The sequence below is a fragment of the Rattus norvegicus genome, chromosome 10 (genome assembly GCF_021556685.1).
Source record: "Rattus norvegicus strain SHRSP/BbbUtx chromosome 10, alternate assembly SHRSP_T2T, whole genome shotgun sequence".
Classification (NCBI taxonomy): domain Eukaryota; kingdom Metazoa; phylum Chordata; class Mammalia; order Rodentia; family Muridae; genus Rattus; species Rattus norvegicus.
The window spans coordinates 43,870,713-43,892,398 of record NC_141543.1 but is presented as its reverse complement, the minus strand read 5'-3'; the positions used below and the strand labels follow the sequence as shown (position 1 = coordinate 43,892,398).

General features: G+C 49.3%; 1 long non-coding RNA gene across 9 annotated transcripts in view; it reads left to right on the top strand.

Annotated features, from left to right (window-relative positions):
* The window catches only part of LOC102550895 (uncharacterized), an 82,541-nt gene that overhangs the window by 45,017 nt on the left and 15,838 nt on the right, over positions 1-21,686 (top strand). For 5 of the 9 annotated variants that reach the window (XR_015631616.1, XR_015631617.1, XR_015631618.1 and 2 more), the window contains exon 3: positions 21,190-21,508. This is a non-coding gene — a long non-coding RNA (uncharacterized LOC102550895). Of the gene's footprint in view, positions 1-18,933; positions 19,150-21,189; positions 21,509-21,686 lie in introns of all 9 variants that reach the window. The other 4 variants (XR_015631622.1, XR_015631619.1, XR_015631623.1 and 1 more) reach the window with 2 other exon arrangements.

Here is a 21,686-nt window from a genome sequence, read left to right as displayed (position 1 = left end):
TCTTTGTTGGTTGATTTTTTTCTTCTTTTTGGTTTGTTTTTTGTTTTTTTCTTAGTGCAGCCATTGAAGAGGTAGGAGCGGGTGGGGATGGTGAGATGGCTCAGTGGGTAAATGTGCTTATCACCTGTTAATGCAAGCCTAGAAATCAGAGTTCAATGCCCTGAACCTTCATAAAGGTGGAGGGAGAGAGCCAAGTCTACAAAATTGTTCTCTGACCTCTACGTGTGACGCTCCTACGTCCCTTCACACACATTAAATAAAAAACGTTAAAAGCTTTTTTAAAGCTGTAGTGCACTGACATGCAAGGCAGCTGAAGAGTCAACCCCTGGAGCTCCAGGCTGGGAGAGGTGCTGAAAGGCCAGCAGTGAGGGAAAGACACAGCCTCAGCTGCCTGCCCTTCTCCACGCCCACCATCAGCTCCTGATAGAACAGCTATTGACCTAAGGCCAGTCTGTCCCAGCCAGGTGATAAGTGTGCGCCCTCTGCAACAGCCGAGACAGACTGGCTCTGGCCTAGCAGAGAGAAGCCACGTAGCTCCAGGGCCTGGCTCCTTGCCCATCTTTAGCACCATTTTGTCCGAATCCAGAGCAGGAAAAGCAGGAATCCTAAGGAATCTTGAGAAGTCATTCTGTCTCCCATTCTGTTGCTCCATGAGCCTTTTGTTGGTAATTGAGCGACTTTCATGGACACGCATGTTAACCTTCTAATTACTAAGCTAAGTAGAGGTAGTTGTCTCTCCATGATGTGAACCCCATCCCTGTGCTAGAATCCTTTATCATATCATTGCGTATGAGTACATGCTATATATGTATGTGTTTGTGGGTATCCATGTCGTAACACGTGTAAAAGTCAATGGAAAACTATGGAGTCAGTTTTCCCCTTCCGTGTTTATGTGAGTCCCAGGGATTGAGGTCAGGTTCTCCAGTCTTGGGTAACAAGCGCTTTACTCAGAGAGCCGTACCGTTGCTGTGCGGCACCTTTGTGCGGCTTCCTGTCCTTGTGGCCGTGGTCCTGTGGACCTATATAGCTAGGATGCTGAAGAAAAGAGCAGAAAGAACAGCTCACAGCTTCCATTATTAAGATGACTACCATGGATGCCAGTGCTGGGTGTCTTTGGTTGCTTCCCCACCAGCCAGGCTCCTATTGGTTGGTTCTCTGTCCTTCTCTACACTGCCCAAGATTGAGCCAGGGGAAACGGTCAGCCTCCCTCTTGTGTCTTCATGTTTCCAGTTGTGTCTGCCAGTTGAAGGCCCCGGCTGAGGATAGAGAGGAGTAGAGTGACCCTGGTGCTTTCTCCTCCTGTGCCCGCTCAGCAGTGCCAGTTTGCTCCAGTTTACTCTCCTGCAGCTCTTAGGCTCCAGGGGAGCACAGGGTCCCTGGCCACAGCTTCAGTGTCGGTTCCTGCTGGCGGTTTTCCCCTTCCCTCTATATTTCTCTTAATGCTGCCTCCCTTCCCCTCTTTATAAACAGGCCCTTCCTTAAACTCTTCTGTCCCTTTGGGAGGCGGGAAGGGGTGTATCCGCTTCCTGCTGAGACTCTGACCCATGCAGAAAACATTTTCTGATATGTATCTACCATAAGAATAAACCGTTCTCCAGCTGAGCCTCGTGAGATCCTCATAGGAGCCCTGGTTCTGATCTTTATAACATACCCAAGCCATACGGCCGCTCTTCCCCTCCTTGCTTTTATCTATACGACAGACAGTGGAAGGCACCTGGTTAGTGACCTCTCATCTAGGAATTTGGAGGAAAAAGATATAAACGTGTAAACGAAGAGAGACCCGGAGAAAACCTAGACAGTGACTTTCAGAATTTGTGAGACAGGCTGGAAAAGCAGAACTTCCTGGAGAGCAAATCCCTTCTGGGTTTATAAGGTGAAGTTGGATGTCTTGGGGGACATCCAGTCACTGTCCAGTGGGATTCCCCCAGGCCTCCTGTGAAGAGTCCCTCAGGTGGACCCACCCAGCCTGTGTGATGCTGGCTCAGTTCTATTCTGAAGAGAGTGGTGTGCCTGTCTGTCATGTGCTTGCATGTCGCTGGTGGGAGGACATGCTAGAGGCCAGGGAAGCATAGGCCTTACCCACCAGCACAGCTGACTATGGAGGAACCACCCAGTTCCCCTCTTCCTACCTCCAAGTCCAGACTACCGGTTCTGGTTCTCTACACTGACCTTCCCTGGATCCTCTCAGGACCTTGTCACTCCCTCCAGTCTGCCCTTACTATTTTCTTTAATTTGCATAACCCTTTGAATCACATATATCACTAGAAAAGGAAAAAACAAAATATAATCAAGAGCTTCTTGCTGCTCAGTTTCTAAAGCACAAAAAGGAATCTTCTTTTTTTCTAAGTGCACTGGGTTCCCTGTTTTGTTTTTTTTTTTTTTTAATTTTTATTAACTTGAGTATTTATTTACATTTCAATTGTTATTCCCCTTCCCGGTTTCTGGGCCAACATCCCCCTAACCCCTCCCCCTCCCCTTCTTTTTGGGCTTCCCCTCCCCATCCTCCCCCCATTACCACCCTCCCCCCAACAATCACATTCACTGGGGGTTCAGTCTTGGCAGGACCAAGGGCTTCCCCTTCCACTGGTGATCTTACTAGGCTATTCATTGCTACCTATGAGGTCAGAGTCCAGGGTCAGTTCATGTATAGTCTTTGGGTAGTGGCTTAGTCCCTGGAAGCTCTGGTTGGTTGGCATTGTTGTTCATATGGGGTCTCGAGCCCCTTCAAGCTCTTTCAGTCCTTTCTAAGATTCCTTCAACAGGGGCCCTGTTCTCAGTTCAGTGGTTTGCTGCTGGTATTCGCCTATGTATTGGCTGTATTCTGGTTGTGTCTCTCAGGAGAGATCTACATCCGGTAACTGTCTGCCTTGTGTCTGGCTGTGTCTCTCAGGAGAGATCTACATCCGGTAAATGCCTGCACTTCTTTGCTTCATCCATCTTATCTAGTTTGGTGGCTGTATCACAAGGAGTGCTTTTTAAATTATTATTACATTATTTAGTTTTGGGGATACCGCCATTCCATGCAGTGCCTTTGGGGATCAGAGGATCACTGCAGAACCATCTCTCTCTCCAGCCCTCACAGATGCTTCTTAGGACAACAGGAGGGCCTGGTGCCAGGCTTATACCCAGGTTGCTTTCCAGTACAGATGCGTGCTGGTGACTCTGAGATGGGATGGCTGACCCATGCCTTGGGAAAGCTGGGGCTGAGCCATGACCAATTCTGTGGTAGCAGTTGGACCTACCACATTGCTATGGGGGTTGAATCCCACTGTTGTGCTTTGAAAGATTTGTGTGTCGGGGGCTGGAGAGATGGCTCAGTGATTAAGAAAGAGCACTGACTTAGTCTAAGTTCAATTCCCAGCAACCACATGGTTTAAGTAAGTCTGTGTATATGGGCACCAATGTTTGTTACAAAATCCCTCAGAACTCCCAAGTAAGGGGGAGATGGACAGCAGCAGGAATGTACTGGATGGCACAGTTGCCACTGTGGTCTTTCATAGACTGGGGATGAGATAGCCCATGGGTAACAGAGAGTCCAGCCAAGGGCATTGAAGGCACAACATTAAGGCTCGGGCCTTCTCCTAGGCCGCCCTCACAGAGCTATGGCCCTCCCCCCTACTGGACCATCGTTCCCATCTCGAAGGGCAGGGACCAGAACCAGGAAGGTGGGAAGCTGCTCCTAGGAGATCCAGTCCACCCCTCCTGCTATAGCCACACTTCTCTCACCTCCAGGGAGGGGCCTTGAAACCCTTGAGTGATATGGCTTCTATCAGATTAATTTACCCTTGAGTGACATGGCTTCTATCAGATTAATTTATCCTCTTGCATCCTACGCCACTCTGAGTCCTTTGGTCAGGTGAATCCATCCGAGACCCCCTGAGCCCCAGCATCCCTGTCTAGCAGAAGCAAGGAATCCTCAGGCCCCTCTGAGATCACTGTAAACTCAACCCTGCAAGGCAGATCAGGGCCACTACTCCAGCTTCTAGTTCAGCCGTCGTACTGTGGATGGCAGAGACCCCAAGGCTTGGAACCCTAGTAGCACAGCCAGTCTACATATCCCCTTCAACAGCAGGACGTTCATGGTCCATGTTCCTGGAGGGACAGATAGGACTCTGGTGGGTACAATACCATGTGTGTGAGCCTGTATCTTGTCTCACCTTGTCTAAGCTGCCTGTAGTTTGACCAGAATATGTCGGAAGTCAGCCATATCTAGGGAGACTGCCACCAACCTCGGGAAATATTCAGGAAGTTCTGAGCTATGCTCTTAAAACTGAGCCCAACGTGGTCCTCAGCAAGATGTTGCAAGTTTTCTAATCTGGACACAGAGGCCAAGAGGCGTGAAGTAAAAGCTGGCTGTTCCCCATAAACATAGACACCCTGAGTCAGCCTTCCTCCCTCCTCCACTAATCTCAGAGCCTCAGCTGCAGTTCTGCCCTAGGGAAGTTGAGTTACCACCTCTCCAAGAGTGACTTATTAATAACTGTGCAGAGTGAGTGATCCATTTCCCTGGGCAGAGTGGGCGGGGCCTACCGTGTTCCCATTACACACCATTTCACCTGACACAAGTGCTTTCAAGAGACCTGCCACAGAAGAAACGCATTGCAACAGCCTGCTGTAATGTCTCTTCTGCCTGTGTGGGAGACCTTACGTGGGCATCCACTACACTCTGCTGGGAGTGGCTTTCATTGGGGCCACTGGAGGCCTTGACATGTTTTTGTATTTGCCAAGGCCAATTGGGGTGGCTCAACAGGTGAAGGCATTTGCCATCAAGCCTGACTGCTTCAGTTCAGTCCCCCAGGACTTACGTGGCAGAAGGGAAAAGCTATTACCTCAGATTAGCCTATGACATCCAAATATGTGCAGTAGTGTGCATCCCCCTTGTAAAACTAAATGCAAAATAAAAATGTTTGTTATTTACGCCTGCGTGTGTTTATGTGTACCACACGTGTACAGTGCCCGTGGACTCTAAAGTGCCTCAGATCCCCTGGAACTGGAGTCAAAAGCAGTTATAAGCAGTCAAAACGGGGCCCTCTGCAAGACCAGGAAGTGCTGTTACCTCTCTACCACCTCTCCGGCTCCAACTTGAGGCCTCTCTCGTGGGCCTGCATTTCCAGTGTGTCTGAAACTCCTAGTGCCTAGATCTCACTCACCCTGGCCCCAAAGATTCCCAAAGAAATTGGTGTGAATTTAAATAAATAGTTTCGTCGCCATAGTAACCAGCACTGGGATGGAGATCACCTATCTGCCTATCTGACACTTTAACTGTGATCTGCATGAAAACTTGAGGCATATGATGAGATCACTGCTGGATACAGGGGGCATACCCTGTTGCAGCTGGATACCTCACCAGGCCCCACCTCCACCTCGGAATCCCAGCATTTGGGAGCTAGGAGCCAGAAGATGGGGTTGGGGGTGCGGTCATTGTGATGTGTTAATTGTCAGGTAGGTGTGGAATGACCCAGAGTACAAACCTCAGGAAAGCCTCTGCGCAGGCCTGTGAGGAATTATCTTGATTAGGTTCACTGAGGTAAAAAGACCCACTCCAAAGGAGGGTGGTAGGTTCCTAGACTGCCAGAAAAGGAGGGAGCTGCCAGAGCACAGCAGGCATCTTGCTTCCTGTCCGCTGTTGTAGTGTGACCACTGGGCTCCCGCTCCCACCACCCCTTACCCACTCTGATGGGTGAACTGTGCCCTACAACCGAGTTTCAAATCAGCCCTTCACCTCCTGGTGGCTTTAGTCAGGATATTTCAAAACAGGGAGAGGTCTGCCCGGCTACATTAGACTTGCCTCAAAGGGACAAAATAGATAGTGAAGTGACTCACACAGCGTTTATTCTTTTGTCTCTGTTTCTTCTACACGACGATGAGTTTGTGAGATGACTCATCCAACTTGTCGCCTATAATTGTTGTTTATTTTTACAAGATTTTTTTTAAAAAGATTTTTGGACAGAGTCTTAACTGTGGAGCTGTCTGGCCTGGAACTCACTATGTAGACCAGACCGGATATGAACTCACAGAGACCTCTCTGCCTCTGCCTCCAGAGTGCTGGGATTCAAAGGCTTGCATCACCATGCTCCCCCCACCCCCCCGCTGAGTAGGCGCTTAAACCACACCGAGCTGCCCTGAGTGGATTCCTGCAGTTTACTGATCCTTCTGCAGCTGGGAGGTGTCAATGGGTGGACATTCTGGTGTGGTCTTTGGGATCGTGTATGTTTCTGTCAGGCGTACGCTTGAAGGTGGAAATACACTCCCCCGAGCTGTGCACGAGGAGACTTCCTCACATCTTTGCCAACAGTTGGTGTTTTCTGATTTTCTTTTTCGAGTTTCCTGGTCTGGTATGGTAATCACAATGTGGTTTTAATTTGCATAGGCCTGGTGACTAATGTAGTCGAATGAATACATTCTCATATGTTTATTAGCCAGTTAGGACTCTGGAATTATCTGGGTATGAGCCCATCTCTCTGTTTTGTTTGTTTTTAGACATGGTCTTAAATATAGCCCAGGCTGGCCTTCAAACACACCGCATAGCCAAGATTGACTTAAAACTGAAGTCACTTTTTAAGTGCTGGTATCACAGGTGTGAGCCACCACACCCAGTTTTCTGCAGTGCTGAGTCAAAGGCAAGGCTTTGTGCTAACCCAGCAATCCATCATTCACCAGCTGAGCTACATCCCCAGCCCTGATCCCAGCATATATCTAAAAGCCCTTGGATAACGTTAGTGTGCAACCAAGGTAAACCAGAAGTGCTTGTCCCCCTTCCCCCACGTGGATTTCCTCCTGAATTGCAGAAGACCTCCTGGAGTTGAGATCACTAGCTGCACCCTCAAAAGAGCACCAAGAGCTTGAAGCTGACAGTTGAGGATCTTCAGGAATGTGACCTCCAGTTCAGAAGGGTCTGGGGTGGTGGGGCTTGAAGCAGCCACAGCTACCACAGACATTTCCTGACCACAAAAATGGCCCCACACTGGTCCTTATGGAGCCTCAGGCAATCATGTAGAGGAAGTAAAGGGCTCCATGCCAGGTACTTCCCAGTTTCTGTGCTAGCATGAATGGGTCCCAGCTCTTGTCTGAGGTTATGGTTAGGCTGGGACAGTAGAGCATGTGTTCCAGAGACTGAGGAAGGCTTGCTGTCTGTGGCGTTTGTGCTGGGTGCCAGAGCAGCTGGTGGGCCTCTCCCACATGAGTACCAGTTGCTTCCCTCATCTGGAATATCCTCTTCCATTCTCTGGTTCTAGGGTTTTCTCAACCTTTCCTTAACCCACAGTCCTCTGACTTCTGCAGCCCTTAAAGTGAGGGCATACATTGTGGCTTCTGATGTCATGCTACCTTGATTGGGTCATCACTGTCATCTATGCTCACCTCCCATGGCCTGTGGGCTGTAACTTCATCCTAGAGACTGCAGGGCACTCCCTTCCTACTCCTCCTGATAACTTGGAGAGAGCATCTTCCAACATGAGAAAACCTGGTCCATACATAGACAAGAGCTAGTCAGACAAGCTGACTGCCATGTGTGGATTCTGTGGTAGCATTATGCCGTCCTGGTTAGTGAGGAGCCCTTCTACTGAGTCAGGAATTCTCAGTCCCCAGAACTAAGGCTGGAATGCTGGTGCCTGGATGAGTTGTGCACAAAGGCCCCTTGGGGCAGTAGGCTCCACACACCACTTTGGAGTTCACCACTGTGCCTAGAACTCAGTGTCTGTTCCGTGTACTCTTGGAGACGGACAAGGGCTGCCTTCTCTTCCTTGAAGCCCTGCTAGCTTCATGCCATTGACATGTTAGAGGCTGGAACCCTCCTCCACTCATGTAGGAAGCTTATAGCTGCTTTACGGTCTCAGCAGCCATCAGCGTCTTCTTCTCTCCATACTCACCACCTGAACTTCATAAGAGAGCACCGGTCCACTGAGCAAACTTCACTTCAGGAGTCCATATACCCATAGCAATCACACCCTTCTATCCTCTCAGACCAGGCCTACAGAGGCTCCTACCCATTCATTGGCTCTTGACCTGTGGACCATGGTGCACTGTCTCCACGGTCTGCATGGTGCTCTACCCTCCCCATCACATAGATGGTGTTGGTCATTAGGAAGGGAAAAGGTTTAGTTCTGATAGTTTAGGATTAGTGCCAAGGTAATTTAGATGGGACATCCAGTCAAAAAGTAATTTGACTTGAGACGTGCGAATCGAGCCCACGATGAGAGGCTACTTCACAAGTTTCAGACCGGTTGTTTTCACAAGTAAACAAACAAAACAGGCAAGTGTGGGTAATTGGGAGTCTGTACGGCTAATGGGAATGGAGAGTATGGCCAGTGTGGAAAACCAGTGGAAGGACTTAGAGAGGCCAAGAGAGGGCAACAGTAGCTGACGAGGAAGGATGGGATGTGGCGAGAAGATACATGGAACATGAAAGAGACTCTGAGCCGGGAGGCTGCCAGGGAGTGGGGGTGGGAGTTCATGAGAGTGGAGAATCTAAAACCCTTTGCTGGTGTCTGTCTTTGTTGCTGCTCTGTTGCTGTAAAGGGACACCATGACCAAGGTGCTTCTAAAAGAAATCATGTGATTGAGAGCTTACCCGCAGTTTCAGCGGGTCAGTCCATGGACACCATGATAAGGAACAGGCTGGCAAGCATACAGGTGTGGCACTGGGGCAGTAGCTGACAGGTTATGTCTTATCCACAAGCTGGAGGGAGGGTGAGACAAGGGACACACAGAGACAGACAGACAGAGACTGGGCCCTTTTGAAACCTAAGCCTCATCCCAGTGAGAAGGCCACACACCTCCTGGTCCTTCTCCACCAGCTTGGAACCAAACATTCAAATATATGAGCCCCTAGGGCTCATCTCATTCAAACTGGCACAGCATCTGATACCCTATACTCTAATAAAAAAACGACAGCCTACCGTAGCGTCCAGCTCTCTTGCTTCTGTCAGCATCGTCAAAAGAAATGAAAGCAGGAATGAAGAGGTTTTTGTCTTTGGTCAAATTTCCATCACTGAGGTAAGCAGTCCAAGGGAAGCCATTTGGCTCATGGTTTTAAAGGCTTCAAAACATGCTCCTCCAGCACCATTGTCTTCCGGCCTCTGCTGAAGTAGACCAGAAGGCGCATGGAAGAGGAAGCTGTGGCTGAAGTCCCAAAGCCTCCTTCCTGGCACCTTAGTGACCTTTCTTCTACTAGTCCCCACCTCACTGGTGCCTTAGGCCAGGCTTTCAGAACTAGGGCCTTTGGAGGACCTTGAAGGTCCCAATACAATGTCTATTCACCAGGGCTTGCAACCGCCAAAGGGCATTGCATCGCCCATTGACAGAAGTGGATGGACCAAATAACTCCTGACACCTGCTGCTACAAGGAAGAGGAAGAGAGAACGGATCTTTTGAAGGCTCAGTACTTGACTCTCCCGAAACAAGCCAGGAGTTAACAAGACAAAAGGCTTACAAAGTCAACTGCACTCATAAACACAAAGGACTAGCCTGAGGAGTGGGTCCTCTAATAGAACAGAGGCAGGGACTTTTTGCACCCAACACCCACTGTTCTCTGTAGTTTTAGTGTTTGGTGCAGAGGATCTAGCCCAAGGTATCAGAAAGACTGCATTCTACCACAGAGCCACACCCCAGCCTCAGAAGTTTGCAGGGGCAACGGAAGCAGTGATTACAAGCAGTTTAGTAGGGTACCTCAGATTGTTTTCAGGAGCCCTGGAAACAGATGTGGGCTGTGACTAAGTCCTGCTGGGCTCTAAGCGTAGCATTTGATTTTCAATCTCTTCCTGTATGAACTTAATCTTTTTTCAGTTGGTGAAAAGTCAGTGAAAAGGCTGATGTGTCCTTTGCTGGATCTGGTCTGTAGGTGATAGGAAGGAAAGCCCTTCCCTCTCTGAAGTCCCTTAGGGCTCTGGTTGAAAGTCTGAATGGGAATATTGTAAAACACCTTAGTAAAACAAGCCAGCCTCTGAAGGACACATTTTGTATCATGCAGTGTTTTACAGGTATAGGGATTCCAGTTGGGATGGACCTGAAGATGGTTACATAAGGCCTCAGAACCATACACTTCAAATGGTTAGTGATGTGTTTATAAAAAGATAAAGAGAGTGGGCAATATGTTTTATGGATGTGTGGTGAGGTGTGGGGAAGAGGGTGCCTCAGTGGGCCCATGCTGAGACATCCCTTCCCCCTGAGAGACCAGCCACAAGATGGTATAGTATAGAATAGAGTTTATTCAGGGCATGGAGAGGGGGAGTTGAGAGGGTAATAGAAACAGGGAAAGGCAGAGAGAGAGAGAGAGAGAGACAGACAGACAGACAGACGGGGGAGAAGAGAAGTAGAGGCAGGCCATGAGCACTTGGAGAGAGAGGGAGGAAGAGATTGGGGAGAGAGTGGGAGCAGGAAGGCAAGAGCAAGAGAGAGGAGGGGGACAAGCAGCCCCTTTTATAGTGAGTCAGGCTTACCTGACAGTAGCCAGGTAACTGTGGGGCGGAGCTTAAACAACATGCTAACAGAATGACCAAGCATGGAGGCCCATGCCTATGATACCGGCCCCTAAGGGGCAGAAGGAGAATCCTGAGCAATCTAGGAGTTTAAGACTAGCCTGAGCTAGTTAGATTATTCTCACAACTATTGTGATGGTTACTTTGGTTGTCAACTTGACAGGATTTAGAATAATGAGGAAAACCACCCTCTGGGCTTGTCTTCGTTAAGGTAGGAAGACCTGGGGCTGGGGATTTAGCTCAGTGGTAGAGCACTTACCTAGGAAGCGCAAGGCCCTGGCCCCAGCTCCGAAAAAAAGAACCAAAAAAAAAAAAAAAAAAGGTAGGAAGACCCACCCTAAACATGAGTAGCTTAATTCCCTGGTGATGATGCTTGACTGAACAATAAGAGAGTGAAGTGAACACCAGGCTGCACCCCCTCTCCCTCTCCCTCTCCTTTTCCCTCCCCTCCACCTTCCCCTCCCCTCCCCTCCCCTTCCCGGCTGTGGATGCAAAGTGAGCAGCTGCTTATTCCTATGACTTCTACAACACGATGGGCTGTGCCCTCCAACTGTGAGCCAAAATTAGCTTTTTTCCCTTTGTTTCTTTTGTCTGACATTTTGTCACAGCAAGTAATGATACATACTATACTACAGAGATGAATGTGGATATGTTACAGAGATTTTAGAAACTATTAGTAAACACGGTGGCTGGGGTGGGGGTGGGGGCAGGGGTGGGGCAGCATGGGACGGGACTTAAAATCATTCTCAAGCACTAAATAGAGCCACAGTTAATTTTTCAGGATCTTTCTATTTCAGAGACAGACTGACAGAATGACTGACAGACAGACTGACTGACTGACTGGTTTGGTTGGTTAAGAGAGAGAGAGAGACAGAGAGAGACAGAGACACTGACTGACTGACCTGGTTGGTTGGTTCGTTCAGGAGCCTTATTGAACCTATAGGAAGAATCTCCTCACCCTGCCTCCCAGCTGTCCCACGGTGCTTCCTCCTCCCTTGGAACCTCCCAGAACTGCATCTGTTATTCTGGATGTCAGCCAATCCTGGCTGATTTTGCTCTAGTCATATCCTGGGTCGTGCCCTGAAAATGCCCATTTCTTTGCTGTGTCTAAAACAGTGCTGCAGAATGGGCCAATAAGACATGGATAGGATTAGAGAGAGGAGGGCCTTTCATGCCCTTACAGATGCTGAATGACAGCTCTCTGGAGCTCCAGTGTCTGCTGGTCGGGTCCCTCCAACCCCTGCCTGGGAGCACTAACTTCTAGGGCATGATGTGGAGCCTCACGCTGTCCCAGGTTAAATCCTGCTTCCCCAGCCTGTCAGGAAACAGGACCTCCATTCTCAAGGCCCAGGCTAGCCTAGGGCTCCGAAATAGGCTGCAGAGTCTCTGACCCCTGTGGCAGCTACTTCCTCTGTACCTCTTATCCTGAGGCCTGTCTTCTACACTGCAGTGAGTGGGCCGCAGTGTTCCCCCACAACTCTGTAGACGCTAGAGACTGTTATGTTTCCACTAACACAGATCTGACCCAGTAAGATAGCAGTTGCCACATACCATGGGGGTAGTACTACAAGCTCACGTTTGGACCTAAGTCTAGGCCCCTTTCTCTGCTCGAATATCTGGTCTGGGATTCACAACATCTCCAACTTAAATTGGGAGAGAAAGATGAGACAAACTGTCACGGCCACTCAGAGCGCTGAAGTGTGTGAGCACCCAAGACAGACGAACAGCCTTAGCCGTAGCCTTCTCATGTAGCCGCTGGAGCGTGTTGGCCCTTCTTCTTTTGACTGTGAGGCTTCCAAAGAAGGATTTATTCAGTCTTGTAGCCTGGGGCATTACAGCCCAGCCCAGGGAAGATTATCGTTTTATTGCAACTTTGATTAATGATTGATCAGAGGCTGATACTAGAAGCACTAAAGAACAAATTTGCCCTGGAGATTAGGGACGCTTACATCTGCCAGGCAGGCTGGGGGCCTGGTCCACCTGCTATCTCCAGGATCAAACTAGGACAAGGGTGCATGGGAGACCTGCCCCACATGTTCTCAAACAGAGAGGGAAAGGATGAGAGGTATCCTCCAGCCAGTTGAGAGTTACCCTAAGATTTTCAAGGAAACGACAAGGGACAGAGGAAAGGGGATTGGCAGCCTTATCAGGATCGTCCGCTCTTGGGTTTTGTTACTAATGTTCCCCCATTGCATTGATGAAAAGGAAACTGAGGCAGGGGAAAGACGCTTCCTAGAAATACTGAAAATGGCTGAGCTTTGTATCGGCCATTTTGTAAAGGTCTGCCTGGACCCCCACCCCCCTACCCCCACCCCCCACCCCCCACCCCCGTGAGGAAGGAGTTGTTTTCATCTCACACAGTTTAGCCAAGGATCAACGGTCAGGCAGGGAAGGATGGGGTGCTGAACAGGGAGACCCCCTTGCATAAATATTTGGACTGCAAAGATCCTTGGAGCTAGTTCAGGCCATAATGATGTGCTCCGGCTCTTGATGGCCTCTGACTTGCCATAGGTCAAGTAAGAATCACTGAATGACACCTCCCCCCTCAGACTCGGAAACCAGGGAGCCTGCATCTGCTTCTTCTGAGTATCCCTACAGAGTCCTGCCCCTGCCTGCCCTCAGGGAACCCCCCAGGAGCAGGGTGCTGGCTGGACAGCTTCCTCTTGGCAGCTTCTCGAGAGCCCTGGGGAGCAGGGCAAGTGGAAAGCTGGCAGAACAGTATCTAAATTGAAACTGGAAAATGAAACTGGAAATCACAGCCTCACATCCTCCAGGGTCCAGCGCTTCAGGCTCTCTTTTCCACAAGGCAAGTCCCCAAGGGAGAAAGAGGCATGCTCAGTGAGGGTGGGAGGGGTCAGTCCATAATGTGGCTTCATGTGCATTTTCCAGCACTGCTTGTGTGTGTGTGTGCGCGCGCGCGTGCTGCCTCCACTCCCACAGTCTGCCTGGACTTCCCCATGAGGAAGGAGGCACTCGGTCACACAATTTAACTAAGGGTCAAAGATCAGAAATCCTGGGCTCTCTTCTCTGACCCCACCCCTACAGATACACATGGGTTCCAGTGTACACACACAAAGGCAGTCTGGATAATCCAACAGGTCAGCCTTCATACAGTTAGCAGATTTCCAGACGAGACTAGGATACAGGAGAGAATTCATTGAAAAAGAGCTATAAATTGACCTGCTGACTCCTCCCTGCCCCTCACCTCAGCTGAAATATCTCCTCCTCAGGGAAGAGCTGCCCAACACCCCCCACCCCCATACACAGACCAGCCCTACACATCCCTTTGGTTAAACTCCTTGAAACTGCACCCTCTCTTTACCCTGTATTTGGTCGCTATCCACATGCTAACATACCAAGTGTCTGCCTTTCATTGAACTACACTTCTGTGAGGCTTATACCTTGTCTGTGTGGCTTATGTTATACCTCCGATGCCGCACCTCAAGTACTTCTTGCACACTGTGTTTGGAGACCTTATGATGCTCCCTCAAGACTGCCTCAGGGGCTCCAGTGTCCACAACCCTTCCCAGGCCCTCCAAGTACCTTCCCATGATGCTGTGGAGGTAACAGACAGCCCAAGTCTGCTGTTTTCAGTTCCTGGCCCCAGGTCATGGAATACTTGGACTGCCTCCAGGATCCACAGGATTCTAGGTTTGGGGTGGGAGATGGCCACAGGGGTAACTCTCCTGTGGCACATGCAACATAGCGCTGTCTTTGCCCCCTTATCTATACAGCTGGATGTCACATATACAGCTGATTCCATATACACAAGGGCACTTGGCTCCAGAAGGACCAGACGAAAAGCCATTGTCATCGTGTTGAGTTGGAGCTGAAGGTTGGGAACGGGAGTGATTTAAAAAAAAATTATTAATTATTTTATATATGTGAGTACACTGTCTCTTAACCTCCAGACATGCCAGAGGGTCGGATCCCATTACAGATGGTTGTGAGCCACCATGTGGTTTCTGGGAATTGAACTCAGGTCCTCTGGAAGAACAGTCAGTGCTCTTAACTGCTGAGCCATCTTCCCAGCCCAGGAGTGATTTTTTTTTAAATAATAATTTCTTATTAAATTGTGTGTGTGTGCCCTGTTGTTACCTTAGCTGTGAGTAGTCATTAATTACTATGAATACAAGCACAGCTCCCAAACACAGAGCAGGGCAAATGGGAGGGACCTGCTGCCCCATCTTCCTTCCAACGTTTGTGGGGTAGGGCAATAGCTTCAATAGCTTGTAGCAGTTAAGTTACAAGTTGTAACAGAGGAAGGTGACAAATTGAAACTGCCAACCGTTTGAACTGTGGGCTGCCTGGCCTGCGCTGAAGTGATGGAGCCAGTACAGATGGTGAGAGCCCAGGGGGGCAGGCCCACTTCCTCCCTCCCTGCCTGCCTCCTCCCCATCCTTCTCGCACAAGCCGGCTTCCCTCCCAGGGCTGCAGGAAGTGAGGCAAGGAGCGGGCGTTTTGGGTGTGTTTGTGGGGGCAGTGGGGGAGTGGGGCGCAGAAGGCGCAGCTGCCGTGGGTGAGGATAGAAGCTGGGCCCTCGAGCAGTCTGGACTTGTTAGCTGCCCAGTACCAGCCTCTGCCTTCTTGTCATTAAGCCTGCCTGACGAGAGTCTGCAGCAGGCTCTTCCGGCTTGAGCCTGTGTGCCACGGTCTCGATGATCCAGGGAGAGACAGGAAGGGGGAGAGTCGAGTCCTCTCTTGGAGGAAATGCAGCTGTGGTTTTTGAGACGTTCATATTGCTCTGCTGTGGTTGGTGTTTCTCAGGGTTCTCAGAGGTGAATGCAGGGTCAGTGCCCTGTCACCAAATAAGGTTCACAGTGACCCCTAGCAACAGTCTTCACTGCCCATTGGCTGCCGCTGCTGCCATTAGAGGCGGGCTGATGTTTCCACATGCAGAGCGGTTCCTCTGCTGAAGTCATTGCCCTTCAGAGCACCACGGAAAGGGACAAGGTTCTGAACAAAGGTGGACAAGTGGAGGCGGGGCAGAGCTCCACCTGGCTGTGTGAGTCTCAAGAGTCCAAACCACCTGAATCCTCACACAGAGCCTGACCAATACCATCTGTGCTGTGGTCAGGGATCAGCTTAAGATAGGCCCTCTACCGCCTCCCTGGGCTTCCACCATGACTCCACAGTGGTGACCATTGGGTTGGCTCACTTTTCTTTGTGCTGGGCACTCAGCTAGACTCCTGCATGTGACTCCTTTGATTCAGTAACCCTGTTAGCCCCCTTTTTATACAGAAACCGAGGTTGAGGGAAGTGAGGACTAACCCAAAGTTACACCGCTAATAAGTCACACTTTAATGTCAGTTTAGATAGCTCCAGATCCCATGCTGTTGGCCACTACACTGTACTGACGGCCCGCAAGGTCTCTGACTCAGCAACACACACACACACACACACACACACACACACACATATATTCAGCAGGTGATTTGGGCACTCCCCCAACAGGCTTCCCAAGAGTCCAACATGGTCCGCCAAAGAGCATACTGCTCAAACATTGAGCTTTGAGGGCCAGACATCGCTGTAGCCCTAGCATTTGGTTTCCACTCCTCTTCTGGATTTCTTCCCATCCCCCACCCAACTGTACCACCAGGGTGAGGAGCCGAGAGACGGCTGCCAAAGAGGTGCTAGACTGTGGGGGCCAGGGGAGCAGGGCTGACAGGCCAGGCTGAAGGGTTCAGAAAGTAAGGAGTCAAGGAAAAAGAGCAAACAGGGCTCTCCCCTACACAGACAGCACTGTGAGTTAGAGCACCACCTCCCTAAGGACCACTTTGTAGGCTAAAAGTGAAAAGGAAGAGGCTGAGGCCCGGCTCAGTGCTAAGAAGTACTTGCTGCTCTTGCAGAAGATCTGAGTTCTTTCCCAACATTCACAACTACTTGTAACTCTAGCTCCAGGGCATCTTGTTTTTTCTCATGGCCTCTGTGGATACACACACACACACACACACACACACACACACACACACACACACACAGAGAGAGAGAGAGAGAGAGAGAGAGAGAGAGAAGACAGAGAGACAGAGAGACAAAGACAGACACGGATGGACAGACAGAAATTCAAATAAAAACTTAAAATATGGGTTGGGGATTTAGCTCAATGGTAGAGCACTTGCCTAGCAAGTGCAAGGCCCTGGGTTCGGTCCCCAGCTCCGAAAAAAAAAAAAAAAAAAACCAAAAAACTTAAAATATGTCGGGGAGGTGGTGAGATAGCTCACTGAGTAAAGGCACCTGCCACCAAGCCTGATGATAAACTATAGCTGATACCTACGTGGTAGGAGAAGAGAAGTGACTCCCACCTGTCGTCTGATCTCCACATGTATGCTGTAGCACAATCTCCTACCCCCTGACAAAAAAATAAACTAAATGCAAGGAAAAAATTTAAGATGGAAATGCAAATACCTTATAATCTCAAAGTCCCACTCCTCCAAATCTTTTCTTGCCATGGTTTGACCCTTGTACACTAGCACATTCATGATTGTGTCACAAAAATTCCTGTTTGGAGAAGCAACACACATCTGGTCTCCCCATATAGGGAGCCCAAGACAGACCAAAGTATAGATAACACCAGTATCCAAGTTGTGAAACATATGTTTTGGGGTTCCTTACAGGAGTATGAGTGAGGGGTTATTTACAGGAGCAGGAATGAGTCAAAGACAGCTGCATCACCAAGGCCCACTCCAGCATGGGTGAGAGCATACAAATCTGGGAACCTGGAGTGTACTACACAGCCATCAGGCAGCTCAATAGGTTGGAGAACTTCCAGATGGCTCAGTTGGTCTAAACCTCTTCCAGGCAGTTGGGCTGTGGGGTGGCTGGCATAGTTTTTCTCCCCTGAGAGTTGTCTTTGTATCTCAGCTTTTCTTTCTTTTTTTTTTTTTTTTGGTTCTTTTTTTCGGAGCTGGGGACCGAACCCAGGGCCTTGCGCTTCCTAGGTAAGCGCTCTACCACTGAGCTAAATCCCCAGCCCCTCAGCTTTTCTTCCTCTGAAGAGAGCCTCTCAGTGTTACTCTGGTGGGGAGGGGGCCTAGTGAATCTGGTCAGTTTCAGGGACTTCCTAAAGCTATTTTAAGTTGTTTACCTTCCTGTTCAAGGAGTTTCCCTGCCTCCAGGATGGAATGTTTCAATCTCACTGTTACCCAACATTCACACAGCGGAGAAAGAATCTCGAATTTCACAGAGTGACACATACACCTGTAATCTCATAGAGGCAAGGGAGATTAAGAGTTAAAGGTCAGACTGGACTACATGGTGAGTTTGAGGTCATTTTAGGTTACATGAGACCCTGTCTCAAAAGACAGCCAAACAACAAACAATCCAAACATCTGTGGACAGAAAAAGAGCCCAGATAAACCACGAGACTTTCTTGTAGTGACGACAGGAGCCACAGAAATATGCAGTAGCCATACCATCTGGTAATACTGGAATGACCAGTGACTCTTATTGAGGGTATGATTGGAAAAATATATACAAATATATTTTTGTTGGGGACTGGAGAGATGGCTCAGCGGTTAAGAGCACTGACTGCTCTTCCAGAGGACCTGAGTTCAATTCCCAGCAACCGCATGGTGGCTCACAGCCATCAGTAATGAGATCCAATGTCCCCTTCTAGTGTGTCTGAAGACAGCGATAGTGTACTCATATAAAGTAAGTATAAAAATAAATACATCTTTTTTAAAAAATATCTCACCTATTTAAAAAAAGAACTCAAATATGTTTTTCTCAAAAAGTTCGTCCCTGGCAACACTGAGCTGCAGAAGGCAAACAAAGGATGCATATGATCATGGTGTCATACGGGGAGCACATGGAGGACTTTGCACAGGGAGCACATGGAGGACTTTGGCCATGGGGTTACTATCTCTTACTCTTGGTGATGGTTATGAAGAGATTTGCCTTCTGGCTATCTGTTAAACAGAACTCACGTTTTGTAAGTTGTTATGTATATATCTTTTCACCATAGGGAACGAAAAGCAAGGCTAATAATAGGGCTTAGCAAGTAATGGCGCTTGCCACCGTGCCTGATGACCTAAGTTCAGTTCCCAGTAACCCATGCCGAAGACAGAGACAGCCAACTCCCACAATTGTCCTCTGACTTCCACGTGTACTCCATGGCAGAAGTGTGACCTCTTCCATGCCTGTACACAAGAGGTAGGCAGATAGACAGATAGATTAATAGCACATTAGCTGAGGGTGTAGCTCAGTTTATAGAGTGCTTGACTATCGTGCATAAAGTCCTGGGTCCAAACTCTGGCACCACAGAAGCCAGGCACGATGGCCCATGCCTGTAATCCCAGCTCTTGGGGCACAGCGGCAGGAAGATCAGTAGTTCAAGGGCATTCTTGGCTACACAGTAAATTGGAAGCCAGCCTACATAAGACCCTGCAGAAGGAGGTGAGGAAGGAAGGGGGTGCATGGAAGGGGTGGTTGTTTATGAATCTCATGTTGCCCTCAACAGTGCAATGGTGGACAGCACCTCAAGCTCACCCCACAATGCACCTCTGTGGAGACACCATCAGTGCCACACTCCTTGTTCTGCCACAGCTGTGACCAACAATAAGAGACAGAGACAACTACAGAAAGTGAGGAAGGACAATCTGTGACAACTTACGTCATCGGTGGTGTGAGAATGGGGGCCGGAAGAAGCCATAGTTCTATGTTGGGGTTTGGTCAGGTGATGCTACATATTCAAATCTGGTTGCCACCCCACCCCATCCCCTTGACACAAGCACATTCTCATGTACACCAAATGATGTTGTATAAAGCTTGCTCCTCTATAATCTCTGATTGGTCAATAAAAGGCTCAACCGCTGGGCAGAAGAGAAGTAGGCAGAGCTTCAGATCCTGGGCTTGGGTCTTAGGTAGGGAACACAAAAAAGATCTAGGGAGAAGGAAGCTGCCATGGGGTAGATGGTAGATGGATAGTGAGCACATGACCAAGGTTGACCTGATGAAGCAGAAACAGTGCAAATGGGGCGGATGCAAGTATTTATGGGGATTTTGACAGGGACAGGGGAAGCTGATGAGTCCATATCTGCCCAGCTATAGTATTTTAAAGCTTTTCATAACCTAAAGGTCTCTGTGTCTTTTACTTGGGAACAAAATGGTCTGAAGTGGGGGTAGAAACCCCTAATAGATATCAAAGGCAACAAGGGGGTGTAGCAGACCCCCAGAATAACGACATAAACTGTGAGTTACTTCTGCCATGCTGTGACCAAAATAGCTGAAGAAAACAGCTTAAGGCAGAAAGACTCATTTCGGCTCACTGTTTCAAGGGATTCGGGTCCATCTTGGTAGGGAAGGTACAGTTGTTAACAGGAGTGTGTGGTTGGGGCAGAGCAGGAAGCAAAGAATGGTCAGAACTAGGGTCTGGCCTGTAACCTTCAAAAGCCTGCTCCCATTTAGACTCCACCCCTCATCCCGACCACCAGTTCCACCAACTGGGAAACACTGTCTTCCAGACCAAGGCCTATCTGGACTTCAAGGGGCCTTGAAGACACAGAGGAACTCATGCAAATACCCCAACCAAGATTGTAGCCCTGCATGCTCCCCACCCAGAGCCATCTCAGCCAAGAATCCCTAAGGAGTCTCCCCTCACAGATGCCTCCTTAACTCTATCAGACAGACACTTGAGCTCAAGAAATTAAGGAACAGGCATTAGCAGTGACGGATGGCGGAGCTTAAGGGATGCTGAGGGAGGGACCCGAGGCCTTCCTAAGTCGGCCTCAGTGGCCTGATACTGCCTAAGACACAGACTTGGTTGGTTGCATCCTCATTCATTTCCTTACTTGCTAGCATTAGTCTTGCGGTGTCACACTTAACTCAGTCGAGTGAATGCATAGGTAGCATACGCTGCAGAGCACAGAGGCCTTAGAGCCCTGCCTCACAGGCTACTCAATGGGCCCCTGCCTCTCGGAAGGCCTTGTCCATGGTAAGATATCCCTACCCATTGGAGCCAGCTTCCTCAGTGATACCCAGGGCTTTCCCCCAGGGCCCACGTTACACAGATATTCTGGCAAGTGTTAATGAAGCCCATGTTCCGTTAGCTTCCCCAAGCACAGGGAGCACAGTTCCTTACACTCTGGCCCACAGCACACTGGTTATCCAGTCTGAAGAGGCAACAGGAGTGTCCAGATAGATTCTGAATGTACGGACTCAGAGGCGTGGGTGGGGAAATCTTGACTCTCAATCCTGCTGGTATATTTGGTGATTATTTGGATCGTCATGGTGCTGCTACTGGCATGGCCTCCAGCCCTGCAGAAAGGTTCAAAGTTGGCCCCCACCCCATTTTCTTTCTTGAGTGTTATTCATTAGGCATCATCTGCCTTGTTTTTTGAGACAGCCTCTCACCGAACCTGGAGCTCACCAATTAGGCTAGGCTGGCTGTTCAGCAAACTCCAGGGATCCGCCTGTCTCTGCCTTAGGGTTGGGATTACTAGGGCGCACCTGAATTTTTTTATGTTGACTGTAGGGATCAATCTCAGGACCTCATGCTTGGGATACAAGCACTTTACCAACTAAGCCCTCTCTCCAGCCCCCATTAAAGAACATTAAAGAGTGATTTAAATGCTCTTCTGGCCGTTATCTTCTGGCCCTGTTTTGTTGGACAGCCCCGTATGGTTACCTTCCTGACAGATCCCAGAACCCCAAGGCAGCTGTCTAGTGGTATGTATACGTTTCATCAGCATGAGTTTGTATTTTGTTATTTCAATAGGTCACTTTTGCCATTCAGCGAGCATGGACCGTGTGCCAAAAACTGCTAGACGCAAAACAGCTGTGAAGGTCTAGACTTGTCCCTACCTGCCAGAGCACCCAGACACTTCAAGCAGACTGGCCGACGGCGCCATGATCCCTGATTTTACCTACTGTGGTGAACACATCAACTGCCAGACATCATTGGTGCCCTCTGGGGGTTCACCTCTGAATGCACCCCACATGTCTTGGGGTGCTAGATGCAACCGTGGAGGGAGAATAAAAGCAGCTTTCTAGGGATGGAATCCTGAGTCTGCCACGAACCCACTGGGTGACCATGGGTGAGTTCCTTAACACTTCTGAGTGTCAGTTCTCAGTGAAATCAAGTTAACAGTCTACACCTCAGAGGCATATGAAAATGGGACAGAATCACCTCACTGAGGAATCTGAAGGGAGTAGGCTGCTGTTGACGGTTGTGTCTGTGAAGTGTCTGGTGACTGAGTTGGGAGGAGGGCACCT